The sequence below is a fragment of the Urocampus carinirostris genome, chromosome 5 (assembly GCF_059441175.1).
Source record: "Urocampus carinirostris isolate Australia breed hairy pipefish chromosome 5, RoL_Ucar_1.0, whole genome shotgun sequence".
Taxonomy (NCBI): Eukaryota; Metazoa; Chordata; class Actinopteri; order Syngnathiformes; family Syngnathidae; genus Urocampus; species Urocampus carinirostris.
In genome coordinates this window covers 4,291,747-4,304,831 of record NC_142353.1, presented here as the reverse complement: position 1 = coordinate 4,304,831, position 13,085 = coordinate 4,291,747, and the positions used below count along the sequence as shown (strand labels likewise).

General features: G+C 39.7%; 1 non-coding gene across 1 annotated transcript; it reads left to right on the top strand.

The window, feature by feature from the left end:
- The first annotated feature begins 9,596 nt into the window (after positions 1–9,596).
- Positions 9,597–9,789, top strand: LOC148365028 (U2 spliceosomal RNA). The gene has a single exon (XR_015850599.1). It is a non-coding gene; the product is annotated as a U2 spliceosomal RNA (small nuclear RNA).
- Positions 9,790–13,085: the final 3,296 nt, after the last annotated feature.

Sequence of the window (13,085 nt, the reverse complement as noted above, 5' to 3'; positions counted from 1 at the left end):
CTGCAAGACGTGGGTTTTGACTCTGTTCGGTTTCCTACTTGTGTTTCCTGTCCTGTGTCGTTCCCATCTATTTCGGCCTGTTTAATATCGATCTCCAGTTTCGTTCTCGGCTATTTTGTTCTGTTTGTTATCGATCTTCTGTGTCTGGTAGCGTTCCCGTCTAGTTTTTCCTGTTTATTTCGATCTCCAGTGTCTGGTATTGTTTCCGTCTGTCTCGTCCTGCTTGTTATCAGACTCCAGTCTCCAGTGCCTGATATCAATCCTGTTTGTCCCGTCCGGTATCGACCCCATCTGTCCAATATCTGCTCGTGCAATTGGTATCGATCCTGTCGGCCTCTGGCTTCCTGTCATTCCTTGCCAGACTGCTGCCTTACGTCCTCTGCCGAACGATCGACGAATCACTGGCGTTTTGGGTTAACATGCACAACCGCCCCATTTCCCGTAAAATAAAGCTTGTGTGAGAAACGTCACGCATCTGAGTCCTCCTCCGGTTCCGGATCTTGATAGAGTGAGCGTTATACAGTGCTGTGAAAAAGTATTTGACCCCTTTTTATTTTAATAATTATGTTCACAAACCAAAAAAAAGGTCAAATGATTAAGATCTCCCTAAGTGGAGTGAACTGAGATAAAAGTAAAACCTCATCGATTGCAAGCGCATCATTATGCATGGGTAAATATCATTCATTTGGGCGTGTATCTGATTTTTAATGACTCATACTTGTTGATTTATATCAAATTTTTGGACACTAGACGGTGCAAGGTGTCGTTTATCACCTACATCCTATCTGTAGGCAGAGATCTACTCACTTAATGTTGCCCTTAACAACCCAATCAGTTTGCCTCCTCACTTTCTACTGAATGCGAGCTCCATAATGTATGACACAGCTGTGATTTATATTCCCCGCTCAAAATTAAACAGCATAAATTACTCTTATTTACTCTGCAGGTGATAAAGATCCCGTCAAATAATGTCACTTGAGCATAATTTTTATGGAACAAATGAAATTTGTTATCAAGGAAAAGCAGGTCAAGTTCATCAATTAAAAGTGTTTTTCTTTTTCTTTTTTTCCTTTCACGTGTAGTAAATGTTCCGCTGCTATTTAAAATGATTGATTTGATTATATCTTCATTTATTAAAGTACGACGTGAGGCTGAAGCCTGAGTAATCAGGATAAAAACTGACTCAGCATGAATGTCTTAAACTGGCACTTGGCAATTCAGCAACTCTTTTTTTTCTTTATGAGCCTGGAGGCCACACTAGTCACGTAGCATTAAAATCTGTCAAGAACACATGTGAAAAGTCCACTTTCATGTTATAAAGGACCTATGTTTACCAGTGTCATGCAGTCAAGAGGGGCAAGTGAAGCTGTGCCTGTTTTATTGGAAATAAACAACAAAGCTATATTCAATCTTTTATATGTATTCAGTGTTCACATTCTTTCCCATTTAACTTCATAATTCTAGGGATTTTATTTTTGAAATATGCTACATTTTCACAGTGGTTATTATTAATACAATTAGTATGTAATGTATTAATGGGCTGAGAGTCTGAAGATGCAGAGTGATCCTCAACGCAGAGGGCAATAGTGACACCAAAGATTCTGATTTGGTGCACAACTCAGCCCCAAACGATAGTATTAGTGATAGTATTAGCAAGCCAACAGCAATCCAAGGCACCCAGTATTTTTTTTTCTCATTGCATTGGATTTTTTTTTTTTTTTCGAAATGGAGAATTACCCATGTACTGATGCTTTTATTCGAAAGGGACAGCGCAAAGACTTTGTTTATAAGTTAAGGTAAGAAAACAAAACATTTGTTTTTTATATAATACAGTTTACATATTATTTTCTCATGCCGACAGACAAATGATAAATAAGATGTTCAATTATTTGTAAACCTGACTGTGCCTAACCAGACACGGAGCTCACCTCCCGTCACTGATGGAGTCCGTCCCTATATTTGGGTCAAAAGGTAATTCATAAAATTTGAGAAATGGGTTTAATTAACCCAAGGTTTAGCTATTCATCAAATGATTGTTTTGGTTATGATAATAACAAAAATATTAAAGATAATCCTTATCAATATTATCATCACCGTACTGTATACTTTACATGCAGGGTTGGGTAGGGTTACTTTAACTAGATTACTTTCAATTACTTTTGGATTACTCCAATACCAAATATGCTAAAAAAAGACAAAAGAAACTGAATATGAATACAATTGTGACTCACAACACGTGGTAAGCTTTCTCTCCTGGCTTTGATCTCTCTGATCTCCGGCAAAACTAACATAAAATGCAACAGAAACAAAATGAAAAAAAATCAAAACAGCTTGCCAACATCATTTTTGCCATTCCATGTATTCTGTTACTCCCCAAGCCTGCACAAAATTTAGTAATTTTTTTCATATTTAGTTTCTTTTGTCTTTTATTAGCATATTTGGTATTGGAGTAATCCAAAAGTAATTGAAAGTAATCCAGTTAAAGTAACCCTACCCAACCCTGTTTACATGTACAACAGAGTTCAAGGTGCTACACATCTAAAAAAGCTTTAATCGGAAATTATATAAAAATTCGAAGTAATGTATATTGTGAATTGAAATGTCTTTGAAAAAGATCAGTAAAAAAAAAAACATTGGGTTGCATAAAACAATCTACTACAAAATCTACAGTTCTCTTTTTTGAAAAATGGGTCATTTTATTAAAATCAATACAAATATTGGGTTATGTTGTAACTTCTGAAAAACAGTCATGTTTGTCAAACTATAAAATGTATTTAATTATTTTCAAAAGCATAATATTTGTTCCATTTGTTAAGACCACAAACATTCGTTTTTTAATATACTGGGTCATATTCTTTTGAGTTGCACCAAACAACCCAACAAAAATGAATTAATCAATACTCATCAAAGCGGCGCTGCCACGAGCGGCTGCCTTTTCCAGCAGCTGCCCTATTGTTTTATTGTCTGCTCCTATCTTCGGTGTTTTTTCTTCCCGTTTTGACAACTACACTATGGATTACTTCTATCCTATGGACATGGGTTTTAACGCACAAGAAATGCGTGTATTCAAGGTATTTCAACTCCTTGCCCTGAAAAATTCTCGTGCCGGCGTGATGAAGGGGCCTATCGTGGAAGAAAAGCCGGAGCTAGCGAAGCGGCTAGCGGCGTTATAAGTCTTCGGTACCATCCGTAATCATGGTAAATGCGAACTCACGACCAAATAAGATCATCGAGTGCTGGTGGAAAACATCGAAGCGCACAGGGAGCGCAGTTGCTGTGTTTTGCGGAAACGTGGCTCACGTTTAGCATTCCGGACGCTAACGTGTAGCCACCCGGAGCTACCCGGAGCAATCCGGCTTCAACGCCGCTAAACAGAGACACGAAAGCCGGGGGGAATCGGAGAGGAGGCGGACTTGCTAACACGAGGTGGTGTATCCCTGGATTTTCACAAAGAAAAGTTTTCCATCTGCCGCAGGGATGTCGAATTTTTGGACTGGCGTGACGTCATCCACTTCGCTACAAGCACCCCTAGGGCATCATGTTCATCTGTTAATAAACAACGGGGTAGACTGCTGGAAGTGTGAATTTCCCTACGGGGATGAATAAAGTATCTATCTATCTATCTATCTATCTATCTATGTAAAACAAACCTGTCTGTAGGTTTTCTCGGAGGGCCACTCAAGTTAAACATACAAGAGCTAGTGATTCTTTAAACTATATTTGAGAAAGCACACCAAAATATGTGTGTTTTCAAAGCATAACAAAAATTGTCATATTTGACCACTAGATGTGTCTGTATTGTGTAGTGTAACCCGAAATGAGTGCTACAAAGCACAAGGAAGAATACTAACTACCGAGACTTGAACTGCATCATTTTTTTGCCCAGCATTTGACCGACAAGTATATTAGTAAATGTATATTTTTGAAAGACAGTTTATGTATTTTGCTTATTATAGAAATATTTTTTTCTTTACCGTTAGGAGGCGCCAAACAATAGACAATGTCCTTTTTAAAAAGCTATAAAGGATAACACAATCTTATGAGATATTTTAGTTTATAGTAAATGCAGCAGGCCACAGAATAATGGTCGGTGAGTCCTAGACCAAGGGTTTAAAAAGGGTTGGAGACCCTTGGTTTAGCATAACTACCAAAATTTAGCTTGTACTAAATAACCGAAAGAGTTTGAGGAAACCGATCCACGTTGTGGCTCTGTACCTCCTTCGGGGAATGTAAGTTTTTTTTAGTGTGTATTTTACAACCAGGTGGATATTATATTATATATGTTATAGTAGAGATTTCAACTTTTCATGTGACTACTGGAATTCTACCCGTTATCAACAACATCTCTTCATTGCTTCTATTTTATTGCATCTCTCTATTTCCTGCACAAATTGACCCGCCGGTTTGAGAGTGTAAAAATGCGCGGCGGGAGCAGACAAACAAAAAATGAGGTACGGGCAATGTTTTGCCGATAAAATAAAAAAGAATTTAGAGAATGAAGGAAAGAGGAGAAGTTGAATATATATTTCATGTGATAAGAGAAAGATGAAGCGCGAGAAAAAAAGATTCCATTACAGCTGCGACAGTTACAAAACTGCTGTTGCGCCGAGTAGCCTCTGCTGAGAAGATTGATGCAATAAGAACTGACCTTGGCTTGGAGCAGGAGTCGGTGATGTATGTATGAGCATCTCCCTACTAAATGGACCCAGATTTGTTGCACTAATATACATGGAAGCCCAGTACCAAACTCACAAAGGCCATAAATCACCCGCCACTTTGGGTGTCATTTCTGGTTTATATTCCACTATTGTTCTGTGCTTTTAATTCGGGTCACTGCCATCTGTTCAACGGATGCCGTTTCATTGGCCGCGATTGTGACGCCGACATGCAGCGTGCGACGTTCCTGTTAGGGCATCGCTCAGGATTAAACTACAATGGCTGCCTTCCATTAGTGTCCGTTGCCAGCTATTATGGAAATAGAATCTCAGTTTCGTATAAAGTCACGTGGAAGGAAAAATAAAACAGTTGTCTGTATGTGTAAATGATATCGCCTGAGCAAAATGTTGGCTATTAAAAGATGCTCCAGGCTTTGGGTCATTTGGTACCAGATTGCAAAGAAAAAAGAAGAAAAAATGCCTCATTTCATACTTATACCAGTGGTATGCAAACTACAGCCTGTGGGCCACATGCATCCCTTCTGGCTTTTCCATTTAGACTCAGATATACTTTATTGTCATTTTTGTACAGAGGTAAACAGAACGAAATGTCGATACATCCCACCCACATTTTCTGTAAATGTCTAACTATAAGTAAGTAGTAATGAGTGTGAGTTTTTTGAAAAGGGATACTGTACAACAGTGCAAAATAAGTGTAAGAAGCCAGTAGGAGGATCACAAAATATATCAGATTCAGATTCAGATTCAGATCTACTTTATTGTCATTCTAGTACACGTGTATACAGAACGAAATGTCGATGGATCTGACTCCCACAGTTTCCCTCAGTGTCCTTCAGTGTACAGATATAAATAAAGCTGTATTGTGTTATTTACCATAGTGCCGATAGTGCAAGAAGAGACGCTAACCAGATGTGCAAGATGGGCAGTCAGGTTAACAAGTCAGGTACACAGTACCATTATATTGTAAACAATAACACTGTAAGTAATAACACTGTAAGTAACAATAGTGCAGAGATCAAATGTGCAAGGAGTGGCAAGCTATAAAAAAAACTGCCACTAGTGCAAAAGTCAAATTAGCAGCCGTTTAGATTTAAGTTAACTATATGTTAGATTGACCATTTAACAGTCTAATGGCCAGGGGGACTAGACTATTGCGGAGCCTGGTGGTCCTGCACCGCACACTGCAGTACCTCTTCCCAGAGGCTAGCAGAGTGAATAGTCCATGATGGGGGTGAGAGGGGTCCCCGGTAATGTTCTTAGCATGGGATAAGCAGCGCTTCTGGCCAATGTCCTGAATGGAGGGAAGTGTAGTCCCGATTATTTTCTCCGCTGTCCTCGTTACCCTCCTCACACTACCCCAGTCGGTAGCGCTGCAGCCTCCACACCACACAGAGATACAGCTGGTCAGGATACTCTCTATGGTGCCCCTGTAGAATGTGATGAGGGATGGTGGGGGCAGGTGGGCTCTCCTCATCCTCCGCAGGAAGTACAGGCGCTGCTGTGGATATGGATGTAGAGTAGAAAAGATATGCAAAATGGACAGTCAGGTAAACATGTTCACTATATACAGAAACAAATGGCCCGCCAAACAAATATTGTCATGATTACTCATTACACTCACCTGTGCCCGCAAGTTTGGCGCCAGCTGCTGCTGGTTACCTCATTGGTTCCCCCTCCTATTTGAGCTCAGTGCTTTCACTCTCCCTTTGTCAGTCCGTCAGCGAACCTCTGTTTACACAAGCCAAGCATATTGACTCTGACTCCCGTCAGTCCCATTTTGTCACCCGTACCCCACTCGTCTATTCCTGATCTCCCGTTTTTCTCCGGCTACGACCCGTTTTTGAACATCGACCACGCTCCGGAAGATTGACTTCCGCATTCCGTACACGCTCCGATCCTGTGAGCTGCTTGCTTCCCTCCTCCAGCGAACACCGGATCGCTCGCGCTAGTTTTCCTCTATATCTCAATAAACTTGTGAGTAAACGTTACGCATCTGGGTCCTCCTCCTGTTCTGGTTCTGACAAAATTGGTCCAAATAAAAGGACAATATGATCAGTTGCTTGGCTGGTTGGTTCCCTTAACCACTAGAGTCATAGGGGCTCCATTTCCTGTGGTGTGTAAAATACTACTACAAAAAGACGACTAAAATAATACAAAGCACACCAAAAATAAATCTCAAATCTAATTTATGAAAACCTAATGTATTATTTTGCTTTCATTATGAAAATAAAAAGACTATAGAAATACTACAAAAATTACAACAGAAATTGTACAAAAATAGACGATAGTAATATTGTAAAAATACTAAAGAATTACTACAAAAATAATACAATGAGATTAATACCACTACAGTCATACTATAATATAAAAACGTTACGTCAGAAATACTACAAAAATACAGATATACAACAAAAAGTATGCCACAAAATACTATTGCAGAAAAACTACAAAAATTAAACTACAGGAATACTACAAAAATCCCCTAAAATCAATATATATATACACATGCGCACACGCACACGCACACATACATATATATATAAATACATATATATATAAATACACATCTCATCTCATCAGCCGTACCGCTTGTCCTCATTAGGGTCGCGGGGGGGGGCTGGAGCCCATCCCAGCCATCTCCGGGCAGTGGGCAGGGGACACCCTGAATTGGTTGCCAGCCAATCGCAGGGCACACAGGGACAGACAACTCATTCGCTCATTCACACCTAGGGACAATCTGGACCGGCCAATTCACCTGAAATGCATGTTTTTTTTGGAACGTGGGAGGAAACCGGAGTGCCCGGAGGAAACCCACGCAAGCACGGGGAGAACATACAAACTCTGCACAGGAAGTCTGGAGCTGGATTTGAACCCACGACAGGTTCCCATGACATGAACTGTGCCGCACAAGCGCTAACCACTGCGCCGCCATGCTGCCCATAAATACACATATATATATATATATATATATATATATATATATATATATATATATTTATATATATATATATATATATATATAAATACACATATATATAAATACACACATATATATATATATATATATATATATATATATATATATATATATATTTTTTTTTTTTTTTTTTTTTTTTTCCGCACTATAAGGCGCACCGGGTTATAGGGCGTACCCCGAAAAAATAGTTTTTGGTCCTATTTTTGACATACATAAGACGCACCGGATTATAAGGCGCTACAATGGGAACGTCGACAAAACAGTCAGATAGTTTAGTCCAACTTATTACCCCCTTAACATTCCGAAAGCTTGCAAAGACGCAAATACGTGTCGAGAACACGTGCAGATGCGGTGTCCGTACAATGTCACTCAAATGCATCGTTCCATCATTCGGAAGGTTAAAGTCTTGGGATTCAAGAAATGCCAACCATTCCTTAGTTTCTATTTTCTTTTTCGCTCGCAACTTTACTGTGCATATGACAATAAACATTTGGAATTGAGTTTAATTTAAAAATAGACACTCCATTCCATCCATTATCTGCACCACTTATCACAAAACATCGAATTCAGTCTGAAACATGATACAGGGATAATATATAGACGGAGTAGCTCACCGAAATCGTTGTGTTCATAATAATGTGCAGCCAATGTCCTCTTATATCCGTGAGTGTAGTAAATCCAGGAGAATGAAATATTTACAAATACAGAATAGTAAAAAAATGCTTGTCGTGCTGTATGCCGTCAACCATGTGCTATACACATTCATCTTTTTCGGCCAATTGCAGGCTTTATTTTGCCATTCAAGCCTATGCCAGCCTGTAAATGATAAAAAGGATCCGCCCCTTGACCTCTGAATAACTTTAGCCAATAGTGATTGATTCAACTGATGATTGCAGATCTTTTTCGGCCAATTTCAGGCTTTGTTTTGCCGTTCAAGCCTATGCCAGCCTGTAAATGATAAAAAGGATCCGCCCCTTGACCTTCGAATAACTTTAGCCAATAGTGATTGATTCAACTGATGATTGACACATGTGTTTTTGGCCAATTGCAGGCTTTGTTTTGCCGTTCAAGCCTATGCCAGCCTGTAAATGATAAAAAGGATCCGCCCCTTGACCTCCGAATAACTTTAGCCAATAGTGATCGGTTCAAATGATGATTGACACATTGGTTAGCCAATGAAACGCTGGTAAATAAATCCCAGCATACACCGCGGACTACTTGGCGTTCGGGGGAAAATCTAGTCGGTGGCTGCAAGTTAGTTGGAAGACTTTGCCACTTAATATTGATCCATAAATAAGGCGCACTGTATTATAAGGCGCGTGGTCAGCTTTTGAAAAAAATAAAGGCTTTTAGGTGCGCCTTGTAGTGCGGAAAATACGGTATGTACATAGGGCAGCATGGCGGCGCAGTGGTTAGCGCATGTGCGCCACAGTTCATGTCATGGGAACCTCCTGCGTGGGTTCAAATCCAGCTCCAGACTTCCTGTGCGGAGTTTGTATGTTCTCCCCGTGCTTGCGTGGGTTTCCTCCGGGCACTCCGGTTTCCTCCCACATTCCAAAAACATGCATTTCAGGTGAATTGGCCTGTCCAAATTGTCCCTAGGTGTGAATGAGCGAGTGAGTTGTCAGTCCCCGTGTGCCCTGCGATTGGCTGGCAACCATTTCAGGGTGTCCCCTGCCCACTGCCCGATGATTGCTGGGATGGGCTCCAGCACCCCTGCGACCCTACTGAGGATAAGCGGTGCAGCTGATGAGATGAGATATATATATATATATATATATATATATATATATATATATATATATACCATCAGCCTAAATCCATATGTCAGATATTAAAAGCTGTCCGTGGTACAGGAAAGGTTGCGGCTCTTGGCCGATCAGAATGCGGCTCTTTGCCTGGTGTTTGAATTGTATACTATATTTAGTTACAATCTGTTTACATCTGCTTCACGGCCAGAAATTTCTGGCCGTAGGCTTTGATGCTAGGTTCTTAGCTTGGCCTTTTGCCTTTTGTGTACTTTCTATGAAGTCACTATCTTTGATTTTTGCATTTCGGAGATGGAATATGAGCTTGCTCTGTCCACTCCACGCATCGGCCCGGTATTGCAGTACCTCCGGGAATGGTGCATTCGCAATGATCGCAGCAAGGCTTTAGGGCTAGGACCTTAGCTTGGCCTTTTGGCTGAGAGTAAGTGTCCCGGCTCCTAGACTTTGTAGCGTATTATGAACTGACCGATAACGGATAATGGATAATGAATAACGAAGATAGATCAATAACCCTTAAAAACCCCAAAACCCCATAATATTTTCTATATACTGTGGCTCTTTGCCTCATTCTATGTTTAGTTTCCCCACTCTTAAAACACACTTGAATCCATTAGAGTTAATAACAAACAATGAATAATATTTTGAAACTAATTTGGCAGATTTGTTGTTTTTATGATGCTCCAGACACATAACTGACTGCCAATCATCTGCGTAGGTTACGTCTAATGCCGGGAAATTAAGTAAACATTTCATGAGCGTGCATACTGTTACCTTCATGGTCAAAATGGCAAAATGCAAAGCGAAACGGAAATAGTGTTTTGTGTTATGTTATGTGTGTTATGGGAAATAATATGTTTTTAATTGTGTGTGTTTGTGTGTGTATGTCTGTCATGGCAGGTCAGTGCGTGGTGTGGCTCTTTGTCTCTCACAGTTAAAAATTTCGTCTCTTTCTGTCAAACGTGTTTGCCACCCCTGCTATAGCATATGAATAAGCTATATTTTGTATTATCCTCTTTAACGGAGCAAGATTTTCTGCATGAGGGTTCGATTTTTTGCATTGAATCTTGAGTTGTCAGTAGGAACACTTTTGTTCTAAAAAATTGCTTGGTTTAAATGTATTATTCAGGACCCATTATTTCACTTGTTTATTTTACAATTTACATTCAAGCAATCTCTTGATAGAATCTTTTCTGTCGCTGTTGTGTTGTCCAGTTTAAATGTCAAAGGAGCTGCAGAGGAAGTCATCAAATGGATTTTTTCAGACTATTATCAGTCTTCCTGGCAGATTAACGACGAAAATGAGGACAAGGTCGGGCGATCTACTGCCGTAATCAGTGCGCCTTTGCCGCAATGGAAAAGTATTTTCCTGTGTGTGTCTTAGTTTTATTTTTAAACTCACATTCATGAGGAAAATCGGGAAACACAGTTTTGTTGATGCTGCTAATAAAGATGAAATATTACAATATCCATAAAAACTAAAAAAGAGGCACATTATATTTTTGTTTATATAGTTGTTTAACAAGACAAACTTGTTAATCACCGTGGGAGTGGAATTTTAACATTGCATTAGGGGTGTCCCATCGGATAGTGTTGATGCATATGAAGTAAGTATAGGATTCCAGCTAATATTTGGCTAAAAATATACATGATAAATATAGCATCACTGTCATGTGAAAAAAACCCTCCAAATTTATTTTACTTTTTTCAGGAGGATGAAAACACTCTTATCTACATGGAACCAACAACAAATGGAGTCTTGACTTTTTTAAATAACCCTTTAATTAACCACTGAGGAACGTTTCCAAGGGACAGTGTGTCATTTTTACAGACTCATAGTGGTAAAAACATTGATTTGAATACTAGTCAAAAATGCCTGAACCTTCATACCCATGTTATTTTTATAAATTTGTTAGTGTAGCATGAAAACGGTAAAAGTAAAAAAGGGCCCGCTTCAACTCAAACCCAAAGATAGATCAAAAGAAAGAGTTTATTCGAGTGTGTCTATGAAATGCAAGTACTGGAACATGCAACATAAGGAGCTTAACAAGCCAGCATATGGTGGCCTGGAGTAAACGAAAATGTAACTCTTCCTCCAACAATTTCAAGTATTTTCCATTACAAGCACGTAATATCACAATCTATATTTCTCTGTATGCGCGAAGGCAGAAAATCCATCGACAGAGGTCAAAGAAAGCCGCTTTTGTTTTCCCTTTTAAGCTTACACTGGACATCTCATCAAAAATTGTGTACATCACCCTAACCCTGAAAATCACACAGCACACCCTTTAATAAAGCACGATAAGTCCCCTTTCATCCCACAGCCGTTTCAATTTTAGCCAGCCACCAAAGTTATTTAATCAGTGTGGCGGCGCATTACCAATTCCGTCCGCGATCTTTATCGGTGCGGTGATGTATGTATGAGGCAGATGTTCCAAGAGGCAGGGGGGGAAACAGAGGCCATGAATGAATGAATTATTGGACTCCTGAAAAGGAGCCATAGATAGAGATTTTTGAGCCCTGTAATATGTTTGCTTTCTCCGCCTTATCTCACCAGACAAAAATATGCCTTATCTCAGCGTGAGTGTGGAGTCGCTCCGCATCACCCTCTTTGTGCCTCGTCCGAAGATGCTTGCAATTGTTGTGTCGCTTCTATGCATCGTCGCATACCTTCCCGGCCCTTACAAGGTGAGAAACTACATTTGATCCTGAGTGTTGTTGAATTCAAGCAAACTTGTTCATGCTTGGCCACATTGTTGGGTGCCTTACTGAAAAACATTGGGGTATTTTTTTAGTAGAATTGAATGACCCTCGTTGAAAATATCAACCTTTTTCGCAGATGAATTTGAATGTTATATACAGTTGAGATTGGTGTGTGTGATATCGGTATAATGCAGATGACTACTGAAGATTTTGGATTTTCAGTATCGTGATGGGTGTGTTACTGAAAAATGTAAGTAGTTACAGTTATTAGTTTCGTCATTTGAAGTAATTGCTTACCCCTAGATTTCTGAAACCCAAAAGTAGTGCGTAACTACTTACCTACAAATTACAATATACACTCACAAGCAGACCCCCTAAAACCACTTAAAAAGCCACATATTACAATAATTATAAGGAAACGTGTAAACCAACATCTGGAAGTGGGGAAGCCTTCATATTTCTTGGCTTGTGCAATCATGAGAGCTTGCAAACTGTCACAGCAAAGACACTTTATATCAGGGGTCAGGAACCTTTTTGACCCAAAGAGCCCCAAAAGCAAAAAATATATAAAAAAAGGTTATTCTAAAAAATATTGAGAGGGCCACACTATATATTAAAAAAAAAATACGTCAAGCCCACTCTCCAGGCAATGGCCAATTCTTCAGCGTATTTTATTTCACCGTGTGCCATTTGATGATTTGTTCAAATCTATGAAATAATGATAATATTAACAGAGACTGTGTCCCATATTGATACACACACAATTTTGTAAAAATGTCACAAGGATATCATCGTATGGACCTTCGGCGCGTACTGCACTGAGCAAGAGCGCGAAAAGAGTGAATATGTCATGATTACCGATGTGAATCACCTGAGCCCGCTCATTTGGCGCCAACCACCGCTCCCTGTCACTATTTGAACCCAGTCCCGTCAATCCCCCGTTGTCAGTCCGTCTGCGAACCT